Source organism: Pyrus communis, chromosome 9 (genome assembly GCF_041283825.1).
Source record: "Pyrus communis isolate YQ-2024b chromosome 9, ASM4128382v1, whole genome shotgun sequence".
Taxonomy (NCBI): Eukaryota; Viridiplantae; Streptophyta; class Magnoliopsida; order Rosales; family Rosaceae; genus Pyrus; species Pyrus communis.
The window spans coordinates 10,575,372-10,597,530 of NC_142573.1; the positions used below are offsets into that span (position 1 = coordinate 10,575,372).

General features: G+C 35.7%; 2 long non-coding RNA genes across 3 annotated transcripts; both read left to right on the top strand.

The window, feature by feature from the left end:
• Nucleotides 1-2,134: 2,134 nt before the first annotated feature.
• LOC137740833 (uncharacterized) lies at nucleotides 2,135-5,965 on the top strand. 2 transcript variants are annotated; one of them, XR_015966254.1, is made up of 3 exons: nucleotides 2,135-2,420; nucleotides 2,550-2,606; nucleotides 5,652-5,965. It is a non-coding gene; the product is annotated as an uncharacterized LOC137740833 (long non-coding RNA). The 2 variants fall into 2 exon arrangements; XR_015966253.1 differs by lacking the exons at nucleotides 2,135-2,420; nucleotides 2,550-2,606 and adding an exon at nucleotides 4,533-4,757 and having other exon boundaries at nucleotides 5,652-5,915.
• A 6,767-nt stretch (nucleotides 5,966-12,732) lies between these two features.
• On the top strand, nucleotides 12,733-13,819 carry LOC148694230 (uncharacterized). The gene is made up of 2 exons (XR_015966269.1): nucleotides 12,733-12,867; nucleotides 13,190-13,819. It is a non-coding gene; the product is annotated as an uncharacterized LOC148694230 (long non-coding RNA).
• Nucleotides 13,820-22,159: the final 8,340 nt, after the last annotated feature.

Sequence of the window (22,159 nt, forward strand, 5' to 3'; positions counted from 1 at the left end):
GCCCAATGGGCCTATCTTGGTTAACGATTCATCCTAGGGGATGTGCACCTCGATTTAATTGTAGGTGATGCCTTACCGGGATTTACATGTTTATTGGGCTACTAGATGAGTTAATGACATATGCGAATGCCAGTGGGAGGAGATGGGCTAGGAATCATGTTAAAATTATCTTCTAGAACTTGTATGTTTATGTGACTAGATATCTATTGTTACGTTGAACCAATAGTGTGTGCGCGCGCGCTTACACTTGTGATTCATATGGATTGATGTAAGAAGTCGTTTGTATGAGGTATGTATGTGTGATGTGTGATTGTGTGACTGCACCAAATAGTAGTGTGGTATATGGATGATCCTTCCTAGCAATCCGCATTAGAAGACCATATGAATTCTATGGATGACTTTACCTGGTTAATCTACATTGATAGGTCACTGTCTGACACACCCGACCCTGATATTCACCAAACACCAGGGTAGGTACGTGCTGGTCAACATTTGAAGGTGACAAAGCCATATTAGGATGTGTAATACCCCATATTTAAAAAAAAAAATGGTTATATATATGTGTGTGTGTGTGTGTGGGTGGGTAATTACTTTTTTACTTAATGATTTTATTAGATTTATTTTATGTAAGAACCTACTTGCAATATGTAAAATAGTTTCAATGTAAAATCCTTTTTGCTACAAATTATTTCAAAAACTAGCTCGTCTTATTTTCATATGTAAGTAGAGATATTTTTAGTTTGAATTGGAGAAGGAGATTATGATGAGATTTTTCTCACAAAGGGCCGAGAGTTTGAGGTTGGACTAAATGAGTAATTTTGTCTTGATATTTTCTCTCAAAGATGAGGTGGAGAGTTTGTAACATTAGGAGTTAATGATTTGGTGATTACTCACCACTCTAATTGTGAAGGTGGAAGTCTACTTAAGGGTGAGTTGGCAAGTTTGTATTCAGTAGGAATCTAAGAGTTAAATGTTTGGTGATGATTCATCCCTCCAAAATTTGAAGAAGTGGGATTCATATCCCTTAGACTTTGAACGTGGCTTTTGAGCTTTTGTCCACTTTGCATGATATTCACCACTCTAAATAAAGGAAGATGACAACTTATTGTGGTTAGAACATTTCACGTGGCCTTTGATGCAAGGAACATCTTGCATATTATTCATTAGTTCATAATTAGCTTCACATTTGTTGTTTTTCTATTGGACCACATTTCATTGCTAAGGATTAGGACAACATTTGTTGCCTTGTTATGGGAACACATTTTATGCTCATGATTAGGTTAACAATTGGTGTGTTTCTATTGGAACACATTTGTTGCCTTGTGGAAATTATTTGGAGAGGAAGATGTCAAGCAATCTTTATAAAGGAAGGAGTAAGAACCAACGGAAGACAAGGGAGAAAAGAGAGAGGAAGAAGAAGAAAGAAAAAAAGAAAGAAAAAAAAAAAAAAAAAGAACAACTCCAAAGCCATTCTCCTTTTTCATATTACCCCTTATCTTTCACATACATTTTGTTAAGGCTTTAAGCCATCTTTCATTGTATTTGTAAGTTTCTCATATATAGTGAAATACAATAAAAGTAAACCCAGTGGATGTAGTCGATTTGGTGAACCACTTAAATCTTGTGTTGTTTATCTATTTATATTTTGGAGACCATTGCCATAAGAAGCACTCCCATCAAACCATCAAAAATATCCATTTACTTTCCTTGAGAATGTTGTAAAATAAGAGAGACAAATCCCAGAAAATGCATGAGAGCTTACCCAACAAAATTGCTTCATGGAACTCAAATGGATTTATGCATCAATATCACCTAGAGAGAGAGATGGAGTAAAATGGTAAAGTAATATTTCTCAATTAGATTGTCGTATGTTATCCATACTACATAATATTGAACCCGCAACTAGATTGTTGTATGTTAGATTGTTGTATTTCTCAATAAGCTTGAATGGTAAAGTAATATTTCTCGATTAGATTGTTGTATGTTATCCATCTCGGTGGTTTGGAGAGTCGAACCCGCAACCTACCAGCTTGCTGGCACACACGGAACACGCAGGGACAACACTGATGAAGCCACACGTGATAGAAACCCTATTTAAGCTTTTCAGCATTCCATTGCTCATTTCCTCATTTTTCACACCCTAGCCGTTGAGCTCTTCTCCGCTCTTCTCTGTAGCCTCGAGCCCAGAGCCATGAGAACTCTCTTCCTCTCTCTTCCTCTCTCTTCTTCTCAAACCCTAACACAAAACCACTGCTTTCTAGCCATTCCAAAATCTTCCAATGGTCCTGGATTTGTCAAACTCAAAAACAAATACCCAGTCGTGCCTCCATAGTTGGATTTCTGTCATTTGTTCCCAAATCTCCATGTCTCTGCAAATCGAAGCTCCAATCCGTCGAATCAAAGTCCCAATGCACAACAAGGTAAATACCTCCCTTGTTCTTACGGATTTCATGACCAGAAGTTGTATGAACTCCATTCTAAACTTGATGTATGGGCCCATTGATGTGATGAAATTCTCTGATCTGATACTGTGTATGATGTGCTTGCAGGTTCAACCCATAAGTGATGCAGAGGCCCAAAATTCATAGATCCTCATGCCCTCGAAGGTAAAATTCATCACTGCAATTATTTGAGCCTGAACTTGCCAGATCTGTAAATGTGCTGCTTGTGCATGCCTAAAATATGAATTAGGTTATGTCGCATAAATCTGTGTAAAGTAGTGCTTTCTGATTTCAGTGCGTTCATGCATCAATGTTTTGGTCTACTATCTGCAAGCTTGATAGGATTAAAAGCACACCACAAAGTAGCACACAAATGTCCTATTGATTTTCCTTATTAACACTAAGATTTGTCAATTATAGCATATGAAAATAAGGGTCTTTCCCGCAGAAGATTGTTTTATCTAACTACTTAAAATGTCACAAAAACTGGGCTGCTGTCACTACTGACCAGCCACCGAAAAATAATTATTAGACCGATTTACACTTATCTAAAGTCTACGAAATTTTATATGCAGATACTAGACACACAGAGCTACACTCACACAAATGTTTGGGATTTTTGGAGTTCATTTTCTATTTAAATTAAATCGAACAAAAACAGAACAGAGACAGATTTTTGAGTAGTTCGCAAATTAAGAAAAACGAGTTAGGGGAATTGCTATCCACCACCAAATAATCATGCAAACATGTTATGTTTCTTTCAAATTCCTTTCATTTTCGGATGAAGATGCTCAAGTTGGTTCAATGTTAGAACCCAACCTATTACTCTTTCTTATGTAGTATGTTAAGAGAATGGCGTTTTCAACTTAACTTAGTCCCTAACATGCAATCTAGAATGGTGTGTTCATAGATTTAACAAGTAGAAATCATTAAGAACGAAAAGAGTTTGAGTCATCACAAGGCATCATAAGTACTGGCGTTGTCTTACTTATCCTAGAAATTGGTTCACATGTTAATCGCAATTAACAAGTACTACTCTAGAACATATGTAGGTCCTCATTCGACAAGGGCAGGCACACACATATTCATAGCATTAGAATCCTAGATATGCTTACTAAGTATGCATCCGTAGAAAACACAAAAAGAATTCATCAATGAGACAAGTAGTGAACCAATTTTCATCCATTCGTAAAAGTAATTCAAACGAAATGTCATAACAAACTTGCAATCATATTCGGGGCTTCAAAACAGCCCCTAACTACTAAAAATTAGTTACACATAATTCTCAAATTAAACCAAAAGAAAGACATGAGTTTGAGAAGATAAAACCGAGAGAAGAGAATGCCAAGATTTCCTCCTTCCTTTCCTTCCTTCCCCAACGCAGTAGCCTTTCCTTTTTTTCCTTGCTTCCTTCCTTGTTTTTCTATATTTTTTTTCACACTTTTTCTCCCCCTTTGCTGCTGCAACCTGTAGGTCTTTTCTTCTTTTCTGCTGCCACAATTTTTTCTCCATAACTCCCCCCACTAACAGCCATTTAGTGATGGCAATAAGTGGGAGGAAATGCTAAAACAATTGTAACTCTTTGGGCAACCTTTATGCCCATTACTCTCACTTAATTTTTCATTTCCTCTGATATTTGAATAGGTGTTAGCTAGCTTGTTCTTGGCTGCATCAGTTTTGGCTGTTAGTTTTATGGGATTTATTGCTTTCAATGCTTTCTTGTCAGTTACAAACTGCTCAGCCTCCTGGGAACCTTTCAGTGTTAGAACGACCATAACTTTTTCTAGAAAAATGATATTAACAATCCGCGAAATGCTCCAGAAAATAGATATCCGTAGCTTTCCAAGCATATAAGGTTCATTCTCTAATTCATTTTGAGCTGTCCGAAACTTGCTTCCAAAGTCAGTTGACCTGCACAGGAAGTTTTGACGAATTTACTACTTATATTCCACTTGTGTTATTTTTCTTTTCTTTACTTGAGAAATCCTACAAAACACAAAAACAAGGTAAATAACTCAAAAATATAAGGAACTAACTAAGAAAAGACAAGTGAATTTGATATAAAATATATATAAATATGAGCTTATCAAAGCTCATGAATGTGTTATGTATACTGCATGTCTCCATTGATGAACGCATAGGCCCAAAAATCCGTGCATGAGGTCAATCTGCGTATTGGCTCAATGAATATGATCCCCTTTGTGTTGCTTGGATCCTGCCCCCAAACTTCAATGTAATTATATTTTGAATGAAGTGTGAGAGAGTGAAAGAGTGAAAGGGATCCATTAGCATAGAGGTCTTCTCAGCATCCCCACTGTGAGTATCCATGTACCTCATCTATGCTCCTTCTGTATCCTGTGCTTGCATTTGTGTTGAATTTGACTCCCATGAATATTCTTAATTGTGATGATGAATTTTGTTGTGATGAATGGATGGTTTAATGCATACTGAGATGAATGGATGAATGGATGAATCCACAAGTAGTTGAGATTAGACCAAATCAGTTCCGAATGCAGCCTGCAATCACAAATCAAAAACCTAATTAGATAAGTAAAGAAAAATAACAAGAATTAAAATTTTCAATTTGTTTTTTCTTTCGATTTTCTGATTTTTTATTTTTTTCTGATTTTTGTAATTAGGAATAAAAACAGGAGAATAAAATGAACAAAATAAAAAGAAAAGAGTCAGAAAATTTAGGTTGCCTCCCAATTAACGTTTTAGTTAACGTTTATAGCTAGACGTAGAGGAAAGAATTGAAGATCACGTCACTTGTTCCCTTAGAGTTAACCACTTCTTGATAGCATCATACGGCAACAGTAGGTATGGAATGAGTTGTTGTTTATCAGTGGTTGAATTCTTCATAATTGCCCTTCTATGTGAATGAATCTTTGTGATCAAATAAGGCTGTTTCCAGTGAGGTTTATGTTTACGTCGAGCTGCCTTGAACCTTGTATTTAACACCCACAACCTCTGCACTGGCAGAATTTCTCTACGAGAAATTTGGCTGTCATGGAATTGATCCTAATTTTCTTTAAATTTGATGAATTGTGATGTTTGCGTGTCTAATTTAGCAACCAAAATTTTCTAATCAGTAGCCGATTGCTCCGAATCCAAAATGGTCAGAGTAGTCAAAAGCTGATCATGTGATGTCTGATATACTGATTTTGAATCAACAACTTCTAACATATCAATTCTTGTGCATTCGTGCAGCCCTGTTAGGAAGGGTTCTGGTGGCACATAAACTTGGGGATGAGAAGATTATGGGGAAATTGTTTCATGATCAGTAGGTGGTGTTTCCTCCCTTGGGGCATGACTGGCTGGCAGATTGCTCTTCCATTTCTGCACCAATTTCCTCTTGATCATCATAGCTTTTCCCACAGTTTATTAATGGTTGAATCTAAAATTCTTGATTAGTTCCTTCAATGTACAACTCAGTGGATTCCAACAATTTAGAGAGTTTGTCTTCCACCGAAAGCTTTTGTGGCACATTAAACTTCTCAAAATACTGCTCAAGACTTTGAATAGGGATTGTTCCAATGCCTTTTTGAGTCAGTTGTCATATCGATATGCATCTGGACAAACTCATGAAAATATTCTCTCAGGACACTGCAAAATATCATGGGCTTCAAATAGCAAGAAGCACAAATTGTAGGGTTAAATCCATAGAAACCCCAAAATGCAAATGTGACCCATAAAGGTGGTCCTCCTGGTTGTATATTGAATCCAGGAAGAGGAACACAGTCCATTGTTGCACAAATTGTAACCTACAAAAAATAAAAATAAATAAAATAAAATCAAGTAAATAAAAAAGTTATATACAAAAATAATTAACTAACAATATGATAAACACAAATTATTTAAAACATGTCACATCCCAGCCCGGGGCGAATCACTTCCCGGGCCCGCTCCACCACCGTAGCACGATATTGTCTGCTTTGGGCTTACCATTCCCTCACGGTTTTGTTTTTGGGAACTCACGAGCAACTTCCCAGTGGGTCACCCATCAGGGGATTGCTCTAGCCCCCTTCTCGCTTAACTTCGGAGTTCCTACGGAACCCGAAGCCAGTGAGCTCCCAAAAGGCCTCGTGCTAGGTAGGGATTGGAATATACATTTAAGGATCACTCCCCTGGGCGATGTGGGATGTCACAAAACAATCCTCGGCAATGGTGCCAATTTCTTGATAGGGATTTTACCACCTGCAAAAGTAGGGATAAAAACACTTAAAAATACTTGCAAGAGTACAAGGTTGTCGTAGTATAGCAACTCAATCAAAGTCGTTTTCCGCAAGGATTGAATGAATAATTTATGTAAAAACCAAATCTTAATTAATTATTTGAAAACAAAGTTTGGAAGATGTTGATTTTATGACCTAAAATATTAAAAACGAATTTAATTAGAAACAATTAAAGAAATTAACTAGAGAAAAATTTAAAGAAAGTCAATTTGTAAAACCTAGGGTTCAGCCGTCACCCTAACAGTCCTACGTAGTTCTTCTAATTCCTTATAAATTACACATGCATATTTTGAAGGTTAGGTTTTCCTAAAGTATGCCCTACTTGGAACCTCCAACATAGAATGTATATTTAACATGCAACTCGTCCGTGGCGTCCAGATTGAATGTGAACATGCAAGACTCATTAAGTTTTGTGAAAACCTTTTGAAAAACCATGCAACCCTTAAGACATGTTTTCCATCCAAAGAAGTTACACATATCAACCACAAGAAGCCAGCGCCAATTTCAGGGACAGCCCTCCCCCCTTCTATTCTCATCCCCTTCCCTCTTTTCCTCTCACATATTGTTTTTTGTCTTATTGTCTCTATAAAAAAAATCAATATAAGATGTCGATGTGGCTAAACCGTAACTGTTCAAATAGGAGGGAAGGGAAGGGGAGAGAGATTAGGAGGGGAGAGAATCCTCCTCCTTGCTCATTTGTTACTCAGTTGATTAATAGTATCCATCATGGCATTCGAAATTTTGATTAGTTTAATTTTTCCACCTTAATATTTTTTTTGTATAAAAATATTAGCATTCTATGTATGTTATCTTGCACTTACCCAAGTATATTTTCTTTGAAAAACTAGATTTTAATCCATAAATAAGATGAAATTTAGAAAAATGTCTTATACAAGATTAAAAATTGATTTTAATCCCTAGACTCTATTTAATGTCAGCATATGTATTCAATGGCTCACCTTTTTATTTATAATTTTATGGTGTTCAAATTAATTTTATGAAAATATTATAAATTTGAATTCTCATTATGGTATGTAACTTATATAAGAAAATATTTTCGTAGAGATTTTTCAGTACACTTATGTTTTTGCATATTTTCTTATGTGCCACTAATTCATTACAATATATTTTGGTATGAACATTTCGGTACACTAGGTTAGTATAATATGTTTAGGTACGGACATTTCGGTAGTATGATATATTTAGGTATCGACATTTCGGTATACTAGTTTGGTATCATATATTTAGATACGGAATTTTTCGGTACGCTTATGTTTTTGTATATTTTCTTATGTGCCACTAATTCAATACTACAATATATTTAGGTACGAACATTTCGGTACACTAATTTAGTAAAATATATTGTTTTACGGACGTTTAGGTACACTAATTAGAGGAAGTAAAATAAAATTAATGAATTCAATGTGTATAATAATTATAATTAAAGATTAAAACAAAAATATAATATGAATTTGGATTAAGTACACATTAGAAGACTAAAATCAATATCCAATTTAACACCAAGTTTTTATTGAATTTTAATCTTCTTCAATGATTAAAGTTCAAAAACCCCTATTTTCTTCCTTGGTTTTATGAAGGAGTGCGAATGCTATTTTTGAAGTACGAATAATATCTCTATTTTAATTGATTTTCTTCTTGCCACTTAATACTACGATTTAATAATATTCCTATTCACTTAAATTTGACTCTTACAAGGCGGCCCCGGTGACTTTTTCGGTGACCCATCTAGGTGAGTGTGATGGCTCGTGGCCATTGGGGCCGCCGCCCCCTGGCGGAGCATGGGGGAACCTGAGGTCCCACCTTAGGTTTTTCAACGTGCCAAATCCGAATCTGCTCTCTGTTTTCCCAAATTCAATCGTTTTGGTAGAGTTTTATTAGATAGTCTCTATTTGTGTATAGGTGCGTCAGTTGAAAGTGACCCCGTCCTCCCTAGTTCGAGCGGTTCCCTAGTAGCAGAATATTTGTGAGTGGACCCCTTCTCAAATTGCATGTTTTTATAAAATTGCACCCACACTCGCTAGAGGACATGACTTCGTCAAGAAATCTCAGGTTCGTTTTTTATATAGTCAACTGAACTTTCATTTTTGTAAAATGTATATGTGCATCGATTAATTTGTTCTAACTAGTGACTGTTTTGGAATCGAATTGTAGGTTAAGGACAATCCATCGGGTGACTTCAAAAGCATGCACCGCCACATTTCCAAAGGATCGTGGACTTTCTCTGATCAAGACCATGGATGGCAAGTTTCTGATGAGTTAATGACATGTACGAATGCCAGTAGGAGGAGATGGGCTGAGAATCATGTTAGAATTATTCAGTAGAATTTGTATGTTTGTGTGACTAGATATGTATTGTTACATTGAACCAATAGTGTGTGTGCGCTTACACTTGCGATTCATTTGGATTGATGTAAGAAGTGGTTTGTATGAGGTACATATGTGTGATGTGTGATTGTGTGACTCCACCATATAGTAGTGTGGTATATGGATGATCTTGCATGTTAACCCGCATTAGAAAACCATATGAATTCTATGGATAACTCTACCTAGTTAATTTGCATTGATAAGTCACTATCTACTTGATTACGTGGTTTCCATAGATGGTCATGCTTGGTTAATTTGCATTGGGGGACTATACTATTGAATGCAAGCCTATGGAACTACTTGGTTAATCTGCATTGAAGGACCATAAGTATCCTAGGAATACACTACTACAAAACTACCTGTAAGTGGTGGTCTGAAAACCGACAAGAAAACCTCATTTTTGTTGGATAATGGATAAAAACCAACAAGAAATGGTTGCAGTGGCAGATACAAGAACCAACAACATTGCTTGCGTCATGAAAAGACTTTTGTTGTCGGTTAGTTCCCTTAATTTGCCTAGAAACCCTTAATTTGCCTAGAAAACGCAAAGCATTTTAAAATTAAAAAAGGACAGTAGTGTCAGACAAAAGTACTTTAGCGTTGGATACTAGTGACATTGAAACTCCCATTGGATACAAGCGACATTAAATACTGAGAAAGATTGTTGAATAGAGCAAACAATTATACTATCGTCGATAACTGACACCACTAACCATTAATAAAATAAAATTCCTTTGTTATAAAAAACATCAACAAATCTGTAATTTGTATGTCCAACCATTTCGTGTTCTAACCGGCCAATTCCTATCCTTGATGCAGCCAACCTTTTTTTTTTTTTTTTTTTTTTTTATCACCCAATTCGCTGGATGTGGCATGATTATAGCAATCAAGCAGATAAAGGAATAAGAGAAGAGACCAAATCCTCTAGCCGGAGAAATACAGCTCTAGAAACTATGGATGCATACATATATCAGGTTCTAATTCCAGATTTGAAAAGAAATCTTCAAAAGAGTAAAGGATGAAAATGATGGTTTATAAACTGGATTTATGTATGCAATTATACTGGTGTCATACATACGCAATGTGCATTAGCCGGAGGTGACAGAAGTCGGAGAAGATCAACGGCTCTGATTTCTCGCTGTCAAATTCCGAAGAAGCTCATGTGCTCACAGTCGTTCGAAGAAGCTCAAGTTCTGACGGCTGCCAATGATGACCTCAGGCAAGAAACTACAAATTGCAGAGAGAGAGTAGAGAGACAAGGAAGAAGGTGTACAAGTAAAGATTCAAAATATAAACTCAATTTAATAGCATAATCAAAATTCAAAACAAAAGCTAAGTGTAATAAAAAAAATCTAAAACGCACTGGTTTTGGAATGTTACTCCTTGAATTGTTCATCCATGGTGATTGAAGTGGGAAGGAGAAAACATTGGGGAAGGGAGAAGGCAACGGCACAAGGAAGAGAGGAGGGGTTTTATATAGGTTAAAACATTTTTGGCGGTTCAAAACGCCAGGATTTGTAATAGTGTCGGTTATAGACGACACCATATGTAAAAAAATTACAATTATGACTAATTGCCTATTTTTGTCAGTTGGAGCCGACATCAAGTTTTGATGTTATTACAACTTGATGCAACATCTTTAAAAGATTTCAATTTCATACAAACTTATATTTTTGTTCAATTTCATACATTCATTAGTCAAACCGTTAATTTTGACTGTTAAGTGATGTTGTGGCAAGTGGGTTCCACTCTTTTAATGATGTGGCAGTCAATAATATGCCACATAAGAAAATAAAAATAATTATTTTAAATGTTAATATGGAAAAAAAGAAATAAAATAAAAAAATAAAAAAGAAGAAGAAGATTTGGTGGAGATCTTTCTCCCAACATCCAAATTAGGATTTGGTAGGATTTTAATAGACTTTAAAATCTAAAGATAGTCAATCAGGATTTTATAAGATGATTTGAAAGGATTTTAAAATCATAATGTAGTCAAATTAATATTTGGTAAGATTTTAAAGAATATAACAAAATCCATGAATAGTCAAATATGATTTTAAAAAAATCAGTACAAGTCTAGGTGTAGTCAAAATATTAAAGATTTGTTAGGATTTTAATGGTAGAGGGATTTTGATGGATTTCAAGGTGGGTGGTACAAATACCAAATTGCATCAAGAATCTCACTCCACCCGCCCTACCCCCTCTGATTTCTTCTCACATTCATAGATAGAAGAGGAACAGTCTCAAACAGAAGAACAGTTTTCAAGATGGCAACAACTGATTTCTTTTCACATTCATCAGAAATCTGCATCAAGAGTGAATGTGAAAAGAACAGTCTCAAACAAAAACAATTTCTCAAGAGTTAGATAGAAGATGGCAGAATCTCACTCTTCCATTTTTTTTCATTAGAGTATTTCTTTGCTTTAATGGAAGTTGTTTATGTTTCTGGATTTTATTTCCATTTCCTCCGCCGTTCTCTCTTTATTCGATGAACATCCGTATAATAAACACATTAAAATTAAATTGCGTAAGTTTTAGGGCTAATTAACATGTTCTGATTCTTCTGAAGAAGCTTATTCACAGCTTTCTTTGGGATTAACTCCAGCAATTGGAAAACTGAGAAAACATTGAAATTTAATTGTTAAAAAAAATGTGCAATGTCAGTGGTACAAAATGATGTAATTTTCTCAAAATATTTAACCATGTCAGTGGTTTCTTGGCGTTTACAGTTCAAACAAGTGCAGTCCGGGTTTATGAATGAAATGCAGATTGAATAGTCTAGTGTGAATGCATTATTATTGTCTACTTGGGATGCCTTTTTTCCCTCCTATTCTTCTTGGGATGAAGAGAGTAAGATATATTTTGAAAAACTGCACTCTTGTGTACATTAGTGGTAGTGGTGTCTCCCAATGGTTGCTTAGGTTGGTGCCACCCTCTGCTTTCCTCTATGTTCCTGCCCTATAATTTAACAGGGCCTTTGGCAGTGTCAACATCCACATATACAATGTTACACTTACTTCCCTGGAATCATGCAAGAACTAAGCACACTATTTAGTAGGGTCTGATAAAGATCTTTGGTGGATTTCTAAGTCAAAAGTTATATTAGAGAATTTTATTGCTCCTTTAGGCATTTATCTTGATGCATTATTAGATTAATGCTGCAGGAGGTTTTACCAAAACTTTGTAAAGTTGTCTTCAACCTTTGAGTCAATTTTCTGAATCTTGTTTTGTAGAAATTGAGAAAATGCCACCTAAATTTTTACCAGAGGCATGTATTTTGTACAATTTTTTGGACAACTTAATGATTTAAGGGTTTGAGATAATATGCCAAGTTGCTCTTTTGTGTTGCGGAATCACATAAATTTTCTGTACAGTTTTTCTGGATAGTACCAAATGTCTAGTTTTAGATACTACAAGTCCTGCTATACTCCACGGAAAGCCAATTGTATGCAACAAAGTTTTCGAGCTTCACAGATGACAAAGAACATATATTTAGGCACATAGAAAATGCACACATTAGTTGTATACTTGTATGCTATAACATTTTTGGGTTGTATCAAATGCCTGATTTTGTGTGCTTGCACTTGTCGTCGATATCAAGAGAGAAAATTACAACCGCAGTTTTTAATGAACTTGGAAATTGGCTGACGTTTGGGTGTGCGAAACTTGGACAGTTGCTTGTGTGGGAGTGGAAGTCAGAGAGTTATATATTGAAGCAGCAGGGGCATTACTTCGATGTGAATTGTCTTGCTTATTCACCAGATGCGCAACTGTTAGCCACTGGAGCAGATGATAACTAAGTCAAGGTATAGTTTTTAGAATGGGAAGCTTTTTACTTAGAGGACTTTGCTTGTGTAGTTCCATGCAACTTTGCTTGTCCAAGAAAGTGGAGATTGGGTGCCACTAGGTCAGATGATCATTGGTGATTTATGTACTATAGAATTGTCTAGTGAGTTTAATAATGCATGATAGTTTGGTGGGTTTGTGATGTATTGTTGCATGACGACACCCAGTTCTATTTGCGCTTTTATAATTACATTCAACTTGCCAATGTGCAAATTATTAATATTTTATACAAAATGCAATTGTGGAATCATATCCAGAATGTTTACTCTTTTTCTTATGTAGGTCTGGACTGTTTCATCAGGGTTCTGCTTTATAACATTCGCTGGGATGAATGTGGCTCGCTTCAACTTCTCGCACAGCGAAGCTTGTGGCTAATTGCATCAAGGCAGCGATGATTTTAGTGCTGAAGAAAGGAGGAAGCACAGCGAAGCTTGTGGCTAGTACAGGCCAAGCATGCCAATTTTGTCCGTGGTGGTTCCTGAGATAACAACAGCTTATTTTGAGACCTCATGCAGCAATGCAGCTCCGGCAAGGCATGACCTTGTTTACTGTGGCGTTCTGCCGCTTCTCCCCTCAGCTCCCGTTAGAGCTTCTCATGCCGAGTCCACAGAAGAGAGCATACAGTTTGCAGTTGAATTTGCAAAGGCAAAGGGACTCTGCAAGCTTGGAGACGCAGTCGTGGCTTTGCACGGCGCTAACGCTGATATGATCAAGATTTGTTTGTGATATGAAGGAAATCCGTTCTAAGTTTAAGTTGAAATTTACCTTTGATTTGCAACATCCAATTTTGGCTTTACTGTTTTGTTTTAGGGTTTAATTTGAGGTTAGAACAAATAACATGATGTATTATTTCATCTAATGAAGAGAAATGTTATTGGGCTTTGAATATATGATAAATGCTTTGTCCTGGTAGTCATGTAGCAATATGATAAATGCTTTCTAGTGCAACTGTGTATCAGGAGTTGCTTGGCGATGACAGGGTTGGTTTAGCCAGACATCGTCTTGTTTCTGTTCGAGTTGTGTTGTGTTGTTGGTGTTGTTTCTGTCCACTGTACCCAAAAGAAACATCATTTGACAACCTCTGGAGACTTTGTTTTTGTGTGCTTTTATTCTGAACGTATTTTTGTAAAGAAAGCGATAGTAGTGATGATGATGATAAAAAATACTAAAATTATTAAGTTGAAGGATGACATGAGAGTTTACCAAACAATCACAGTTGTTTTACATAAAAGTTTACCAAATATTATCATACTGTTTTTTTTTCTTTCTAAAAGCACTTTTACAAAAAAATTTATTTTGATTTTTCTCATGTAAAAGCAACTTTTTTTCAAATAACAATCAATACTAAATTAGCCTTAAATCTAGTGGGGAAGAAGTATCAACAGACAGGAATTGAGGGCTTGGAGTCTTCGTCCACGGTGGTTTGTGGCCATCGCCGACCTTTGAGCACGACACCGGCTCGTTCCACTCCAACGTATGGGTATGGAGGATCGACGAAACGCAGTGCACGACGGTGAGGCCAAAATTGGAGTCGAGCCGTGGATTTTGAGAATCGAAGAGCACGATGAACTGGTGTCGGCTTCGTCGTCTAATCAGATGGAGCAGGGATGGAGCGAGAGAGATTAAAAAGCCTCGTCTGGTCGCCGTCCGGCTTTCCTACTGTCGTTGAGCTCAAATTGTTTGTTCGGACAAGCCGCTCGAAGACCCAAGATCATGTGCAAAGCTCGAATTGGTTGAGGGTTTTCCCTTCCTCGTCCGCAATTATTCGGTCATTTTATTGGTTTTGAGATCTGGGTTTTATTCTGGTGCGGAGGTTTTTTAAATCAGCGTCGGGAAGCTTGCAGGCATTGTGGAGTTACTAGAGAAGGAAAATGGAGAAGAAGATGTGGGCTGACATTGCACAAATTCAGGGAGCCCCAACTCAAATTATAAAGCTTGGTTATGGTTTTGGGAAGGGGTGTCTGCTGGCGGAGTGGGAGAGTCGGGGTCGGGTAGGGTTGCTCCCTGCAATTTCGTGAGTTTGCAGGGTTGTATTTCTCTTTACAGTCTTGCCAGTTCGTTGAACTGGATTGAGAGGAAGATGGGAGTTTCAGGGATATTTGGTGGGGTGGACGGAGGATAGTTTGAAGAAGGAGTTGGGGGGGGGGGGGGGGGGGGGGGTGGGGAGATGGGGGAGGGGATTGTGGAATTCCCGTGGTAGAAGCAATTGAAGAAAATGGGTGTTTTTTTTTTTAATTAAATTTCAAAATTATTCTTTTGTCATGTGGCATAAATTTGGCAACCATGTGGCACAAATGTGGCATTCACGTCAGCTCTTAACGGATCAATGGATGAAAAATGTAACAGATGTATTATATTGAAATAAAATAGTACTTGAGGTATGAAAATGAAATGTTTTAAAGCAGTTGTATGAAGGTTACAATAGATCTCAAACTTGAGGTGATGAAGTGTAATTTATCTAATTTCTTAAAAACTGAAATTGAGAAAAACTTGCCGCCCAAACTTGTGAAATTGTGAAATACTTGTGACATCAAAATTTGCCGCCCAAAGTTGTGAAATTGTTAAAAAACTAAAATTGATCACCAAAATTTTAGAAAAAATGTTTAATCAAATTTTCAAAAGGGTGTCTGTGAGATCCTACATTGTTCGGGAGAAAGGAGGTGATGTATTTTATATGTAAATACCCACTTCTCTATAGTAAGACGCGTTTTGGGTGGAAACCCAAAAACAAAACCATGAGGGCATGACCCAAAACAGACAATATCTTATTATGCGGAATGAGATGTGACAGTGTCTGTTTAGTATAAGAAATTCAAAGTTGAGATGCTATATCAAAACGTCTCTAAATTTTAACCCATGTAAAATATCTGATAAATGAATAAAAAGATAATTGTAAAATTTGACGGGAGAAAAACATATTTTATTTACCAAGGCAGATAAGATTTATAATTAAGGGGACTAATTTAAATTGAACGCTAACGCTAACCACTTGGCAGATAAGATTTGTGATTGAAGGGACTAATTTAAATAGAACTTCGTTAGCATTCGTGTGTATATAAATGAGCTCGTTAGCATTCGTGTGTTCTAACCTCTTTGCATGCACGCTACGCGTCCTAATGATCTTTTATGTATGTCCCAGCAACATGTTTGGCTTCACTTGAAGAAAAAAAGAAAAAAAAAACCACATGTTTGACAAGCGTTTCATTTTTTAATTAAGGGATCAACTTTTATTACCCAAAGTATGAAACAATTCTATTGCATTGTGAGAATGTTTGAAAATAGTTGTACGTACATATACAAAGACACTAATTGTAGACAATCTCTACCAACATGTATATGCATCTACACAAATTATTAACACAAAAGAATGGTTAAACACAAAAATTCCTGACGACGAACAAGACAAGAACACGTGTACAAAGTAATATTTTGTATTAATGATTTTGGGGTTACAATCTCTTTGTAATTTGTTCCTCTGATTCGATCTCTGTAAAATGTTGGTATGTTGACGTGTTGTTGATCCAAGGGTTGTCGAGGCTTGATCTTGGATGAACAGTTGGAAGTTTCTTTAAGGGCCCTCGAGGCTTGATCTTGAAAAATAGGGGTGAACAGATCGTCGAGGGCTTTTGGACTTGATCTTGAAGAATGGTTGGATGTGTGGATTTGTTGATGTTGTTGATCCAAAGGGTTGTTGAGGCTTGATCTTGGGATGAACAGATGATGAACGATAAACTCTTTCTTCAAGGACCATTGGGGCTTGATCTTGAGTTGGTGAAAGTTCTTCAAGGGCCGTTAGGGCTTGATCTTGAATGAGGTTTTGATGAAGAACGAAGAGAGTTTTCTTGATCCTTCGGGATTTGTTTGAGAGCTTTAGAGTTTCAAAGCTTCAAGGTTTTGGTGTGATGTGAATTGGTCAAATGAAATGAATGAAATTGGCTTCTATTTATAGAAATTTTCAAGGCCTAATTTTGAATATAATATTCAAATGAAATAAATCATTTCTGCCAGATGTTGCCACATGTCCTATTTGATGACTTTTCCGATTCATTTCAATTTTTCGTTGAGTCACACGCTACGTGTAAAATTTATGTGACACGTGAGCGTTGAAATTTTATTTATTGGTCAATATTCATTTCACCGAAATTTCGATGTCTACACCGGCATCCATCATTTCCATTTTCTCTCAATTTCATCATCTAATACTCCCTCCATCTTCTTCTCTAAGTTGATCGAGCTATCTCAGTGAGTCTGGTAAGCGTGTTTTTTTTTTGTTAGGATAAAAGTATTGTAAATTCATACTAACGCCATTAATTTCGTTGTCTATAGGGATATTGTGCATGATTAGCGATTGGTGGAGAATGATTAAGAAGGTATTTTCTTCGTTTTATTTTAAAAAAATATCAAATTAATTAAATTATGTTGAACTTAGTTTGTTATGTTTATATTGTGTTGTGCAATTATATTTATATTATGTTGTTAAATTTGTACATGACATACAAATATGTGTTGTGATGTATAGAGTTAATTGAAATTAACTTTGTACTTGTTTTTTATTTTTAGTAAAACTTAGTTTCCCATTTGAGGATTAATTGGATTTCGAGTATGGATGTGAAAGCATGACTGCGGTCCAATTAAATCTTGAATTGTCCCATTATTTGGACAGTTTGGGAATGGACAGTTATGGTGCATAGTTTATGGTTGAAGGATTAGGTTTCGGTTGTGGGACCCATCTCCTTCTTCGAGTCCTTTCGGTGTAGGACCCATCTCCTTGTTCATTCAATTTTATATTATTCCTTTTTAGTGTTTCGGTTTAGTTGTATGCTCTGAATACGTTCCATAAATGCATATTCATTATAATTAAATTTACAAGTTTTATTTATGTCGGTTAATTGTTCTTAGTTCTCATGCATCTTGTCACACCCCGACGCGCAAATAAAGACTATTCATAAGTTAGGATGTGAGCCATATCTTAACTATAGAAATAAATTCTACAACCAAGATATGGTGAAAAAATTAAAATAATTTGGCACAATTACACAATACATCATATAACAAATCTTACATAATAAAAGCTTGAGTTTACCATATATAATTTATTGAATACGTAGCGGAAATAAAATATTAGTATACAAAATTAATTAATAACAAAAGTACCAACTAAAATAATAATTGAAATGAGTAGCTCTTGCCAATACATAAAATGTATGCAATGAGATGCATGAATGTATTCACTCCCTTCTAATCCCGTCAATACATACCTAAGACACCCAAGCTGCACGTCCCATACCATGCTTATACCACTTGGCTCTAAGTACGTTAGAATATGAGTTAACTCTTGTTCATCCCTTAACCCAATTTTTTGTAATTAAACTCTCAATTTCCACTTTATTAAACAAGCACTTCCCTTAACGCCCAATTGTATATTCAAGATTTCATTGTTTTAATAATCAATCAATTTGTATACTCAAGCCAAATCTTAGCTATGGAAATAAATTTTACAACCAAGATATGGTGGAAAATAAAATAAAATTATAACGATTACACCATACATCAACAAAATCTTACATAAAATTTATTGAATACACAGCGGAATAAAAATAATGCACAAATTAATTCACAATAAAAACTACAATAATTAAATTGTAACAATTCTTTCAAATGCATGGAATATATGCAAATGGGATGGATGAATGTACTCACTCCCTTTTAATCCCGTCAACACATACCTAAGGCATCCAAGCTTGTACGTCCCATACCATGCTTATACCACTTGGCTCCGAATACCTTAGAATATGAGTTAACTCCCGTTCATCCCTTAACCCAATTTTTTGTAATTAAACTCTTAGTTTCCACTTTATTAAACAGGCACTTCCCCCGACGCCCAATTCTATATTCAAGCCCTTCCCCCAACGCCTGACATATACAAGATTTCATTATTTTTATAATCAACCAATTTGTACACTCAAGCCCTGCACCCTATGCCTGACATATAAAATGTTTATTATTTTATATTCAAGGCAAACTTCAGCCCTTGAATATCCTCACAATTCAAACACTTTACAAAACTCAACACAACTGACTAAACTTTCTTTCTTGCTTTGAAATGCATATGTATATGTCATGTTCACATAGGTATCAATACTCCCAATTTATATGCCATGTAACAAGGATATCAATAATCATCTGCAACACTAATCAAACTGTTAGTAGCCAAAATCGTACAATCTTATCAATAATATGTAGTATGGATAACACATAACAATCTAATTGAGAAATATTACTTTAACATATTACTCCATCTCTCTCTCTAGGTGATATTTATGCATAAATCCATTTAAGTTCCATAAAGAAATTTTGTTGGGCAAGCTCTCATGTATTTTCTGGGATTTGTCTCTCTTATTTTACAACATTCTCAAGGAAAGTAAATGGATATTTTTGATGGTTTGATGGGAGTGCTTCTTATGGCAATGCTCTCCAAAATATAAATAGATAAACAACACAAGATTTAAGTGGTTCGCCAAATCGACAACATCCACTAGGTTTACTTTCATTATATTTCACTATATATGAGAAACTTACAAATACAATGAAAGATGGCTTAAAGCCTAAACAAAATGTATATGAAAGATAAGGGGTAATATGAAAAAGGAGAATGGCTTTGGAGTTGTTTTTTTTTTTTTTTTTCTTCTTCTTCCTCTCTCTTTTCTCCCTTGTCTTCCATTGGTTCTTGCTCCTTCCTTTATAAAGATTGCTTGCTATCTTCCTCTCCAAATAATTTCCACAAGTGTGCCAATAGAAAGAAAGCAAGTGTTGTGCCAATCATTAGACATAAAATGTGTTCCAATAGAAACACACCAATTGTTAACCTAATCATCACCATGAAATGTGTTCCCTTAACAAGGCAACAAAAGTTGTCCTAATCCTTAGCAATGAAATGCAGTCCAATAGAAAAACAACAAATGTGAAGCTAATTATGAACTAATGAATAATATGCAAGATGTTCCTTGCATCAAAGGCCACGTGAAATGTTCTAACCACAATAAGTTGTCATCTTCCTTTATTTAGAGTGGTGAATATCATGCAAAGTGGACAAAAGCTCAAAAGCCACGTTCAAAGTCTAAGGGATATGAATCCCACCTCTTCAAATTTTGGAGGGATGAATCATCACCAAACATTTAACTCTTAGATTCCTAATGAATACAAAGTTGCCAACTCACCCTTAAGTAGACTTCCACCTTCACATTTAGAGTGGTGAGTAATCACCAAATCATTAACTCCTAATGTTACAAACTCTCCACCTCATCTTTGAGAGAAAATATCAAGACAAAATTACTCATTTAGTCCAACCTCAAACTCTCGGCCCTTTGTGAGAAAAATAATCAAGCCAAACTCATCATAATCTCCTTCTCCAATTCAAACTAAAAATATATCTACTTACATATGAAAATAAGACGAGCTAGTTTTTGAAATAATTTGTAGCAAAAAGGATTTTACATTGAAACTATTTTACATATTGCAAGTAGGTTCTTACATAAAATAAATCTAATAAAATCATTACGTAAAAAAGTAATTACCCACACACACACACATATATATATATAACCTTTTTTTTTTTTTTTTAAATATGGGGTATTACACATCCTAATATGGCTTCGTCACCTTCGGGTGTTGGCCAGCACGTACCTACCTTGGTGTTTGGTGAATATCAGGGTCGAGCGTGTCAGACAGTGACCTATCAATGTAGATTAACCAGGTAGAGTTATCCATAGAATTCATATGCTCTTCTAATGCGGATTACCAGGCAGGATCATCCATATACCACACTACTATTTGGTGCAGTCACACAATCACACATCACACATACATACCTCATACAAACCACTTCTTACATCAATCCATATGAATCGCAAGTGTAAGCACACACACACACACTATTGGTTCAACGTAACAATAGATATCAAGTCACATAAACATACAACTTCTACAGGATAATTCTAACATGATTCCTAGCCCATCTCCTCCCACTGGCATTCACATATGTCATTAACTCATCTAGTAGCCCAATAAACACGTAAATCCCGGTAAGGCGTCACCTACAGTTAAACCGAGGTGCACATCCCCTAGGATGAATCATTAACCAAGATAGGCCCACTAGGCTCTACTAAGTCTCAAGTAATGCTAATTCCAGCATTTCAGAACAATTCGGGATACGTTAACCAAAATTCAACCCTCGATCAACATGGTGATGAACGGTTGGTCAACAACCCTTCGTTATCCATTCAGGAAGACCCCCGCAACAGATTTCAGATTCGTGAATTCCTAAGAGCCTCACATTAGTCACACATCAACAAATATAATTTCATTACTATCTAACGGTCGAATCTTTGCCTACCACAAAGGTCAAGTGGATGTCCTTTGTGAAATTAGATTCAAACAATGAAATCTCATTGAATGGACCTAAAAATGAAATTAGGGCATCAATTTTATTCTAGGGAGACAAAGTCGGGTCACTGGTCACGTGCTACAGCACCAACATTCCAGCTCTAGCTAATTTGATTATGTCACACGTTTTATGTACAAGACATTATTTATTTAACTAAGTCTTCAACATCCCAGCTCCACCAACAATAAAATGATAAAAATCATTGCAAAAATAAATAAAGGAAGCAGAACCAAACGGATGAGTCCCATCAATGAGAAGTACTCTAGATCTAGCACACCATCCTTGACTTCAAAGGTTCTTCTGCAATATCCAAGTAAACAGATATTTGTGGCCCTAATCTAAGTATAGTGATTAGCATAGTTATATATGTGGCCTTAAGACAACTTTCTATGAAAATTTTTATATGTTTCTTTGATTATTTGCCTTATGTTTGAGGGACTTTCAAAGTTTATGGCCTTTTATTCTAAGTTGTGAAAAATGCACTACAAGAATATTATCAATAAATTACTCAATCACTACAAAAACACTAGAAATGTACTATACTAAACAAAGGACTTTCAAATGACACATTGGTCTCATTTGAAAGTTTCTTCAAATTTATTGCTTCTAATCATTTTCAAGTCCTTCCATCTTATTTTTGTACGTAGTACATTCTTAACAATTTTGGCCTAAATTACTGGGAACACACCCTTGAGTAACATCTCTTACAACCTATTCGCCCTATAATGTTGTAATTTTAGTCATCTAATAAGAAATAAAGAATTAAAGATACGTCCGGCAGAAATAGATTTTTATTTTATATTTTTTTC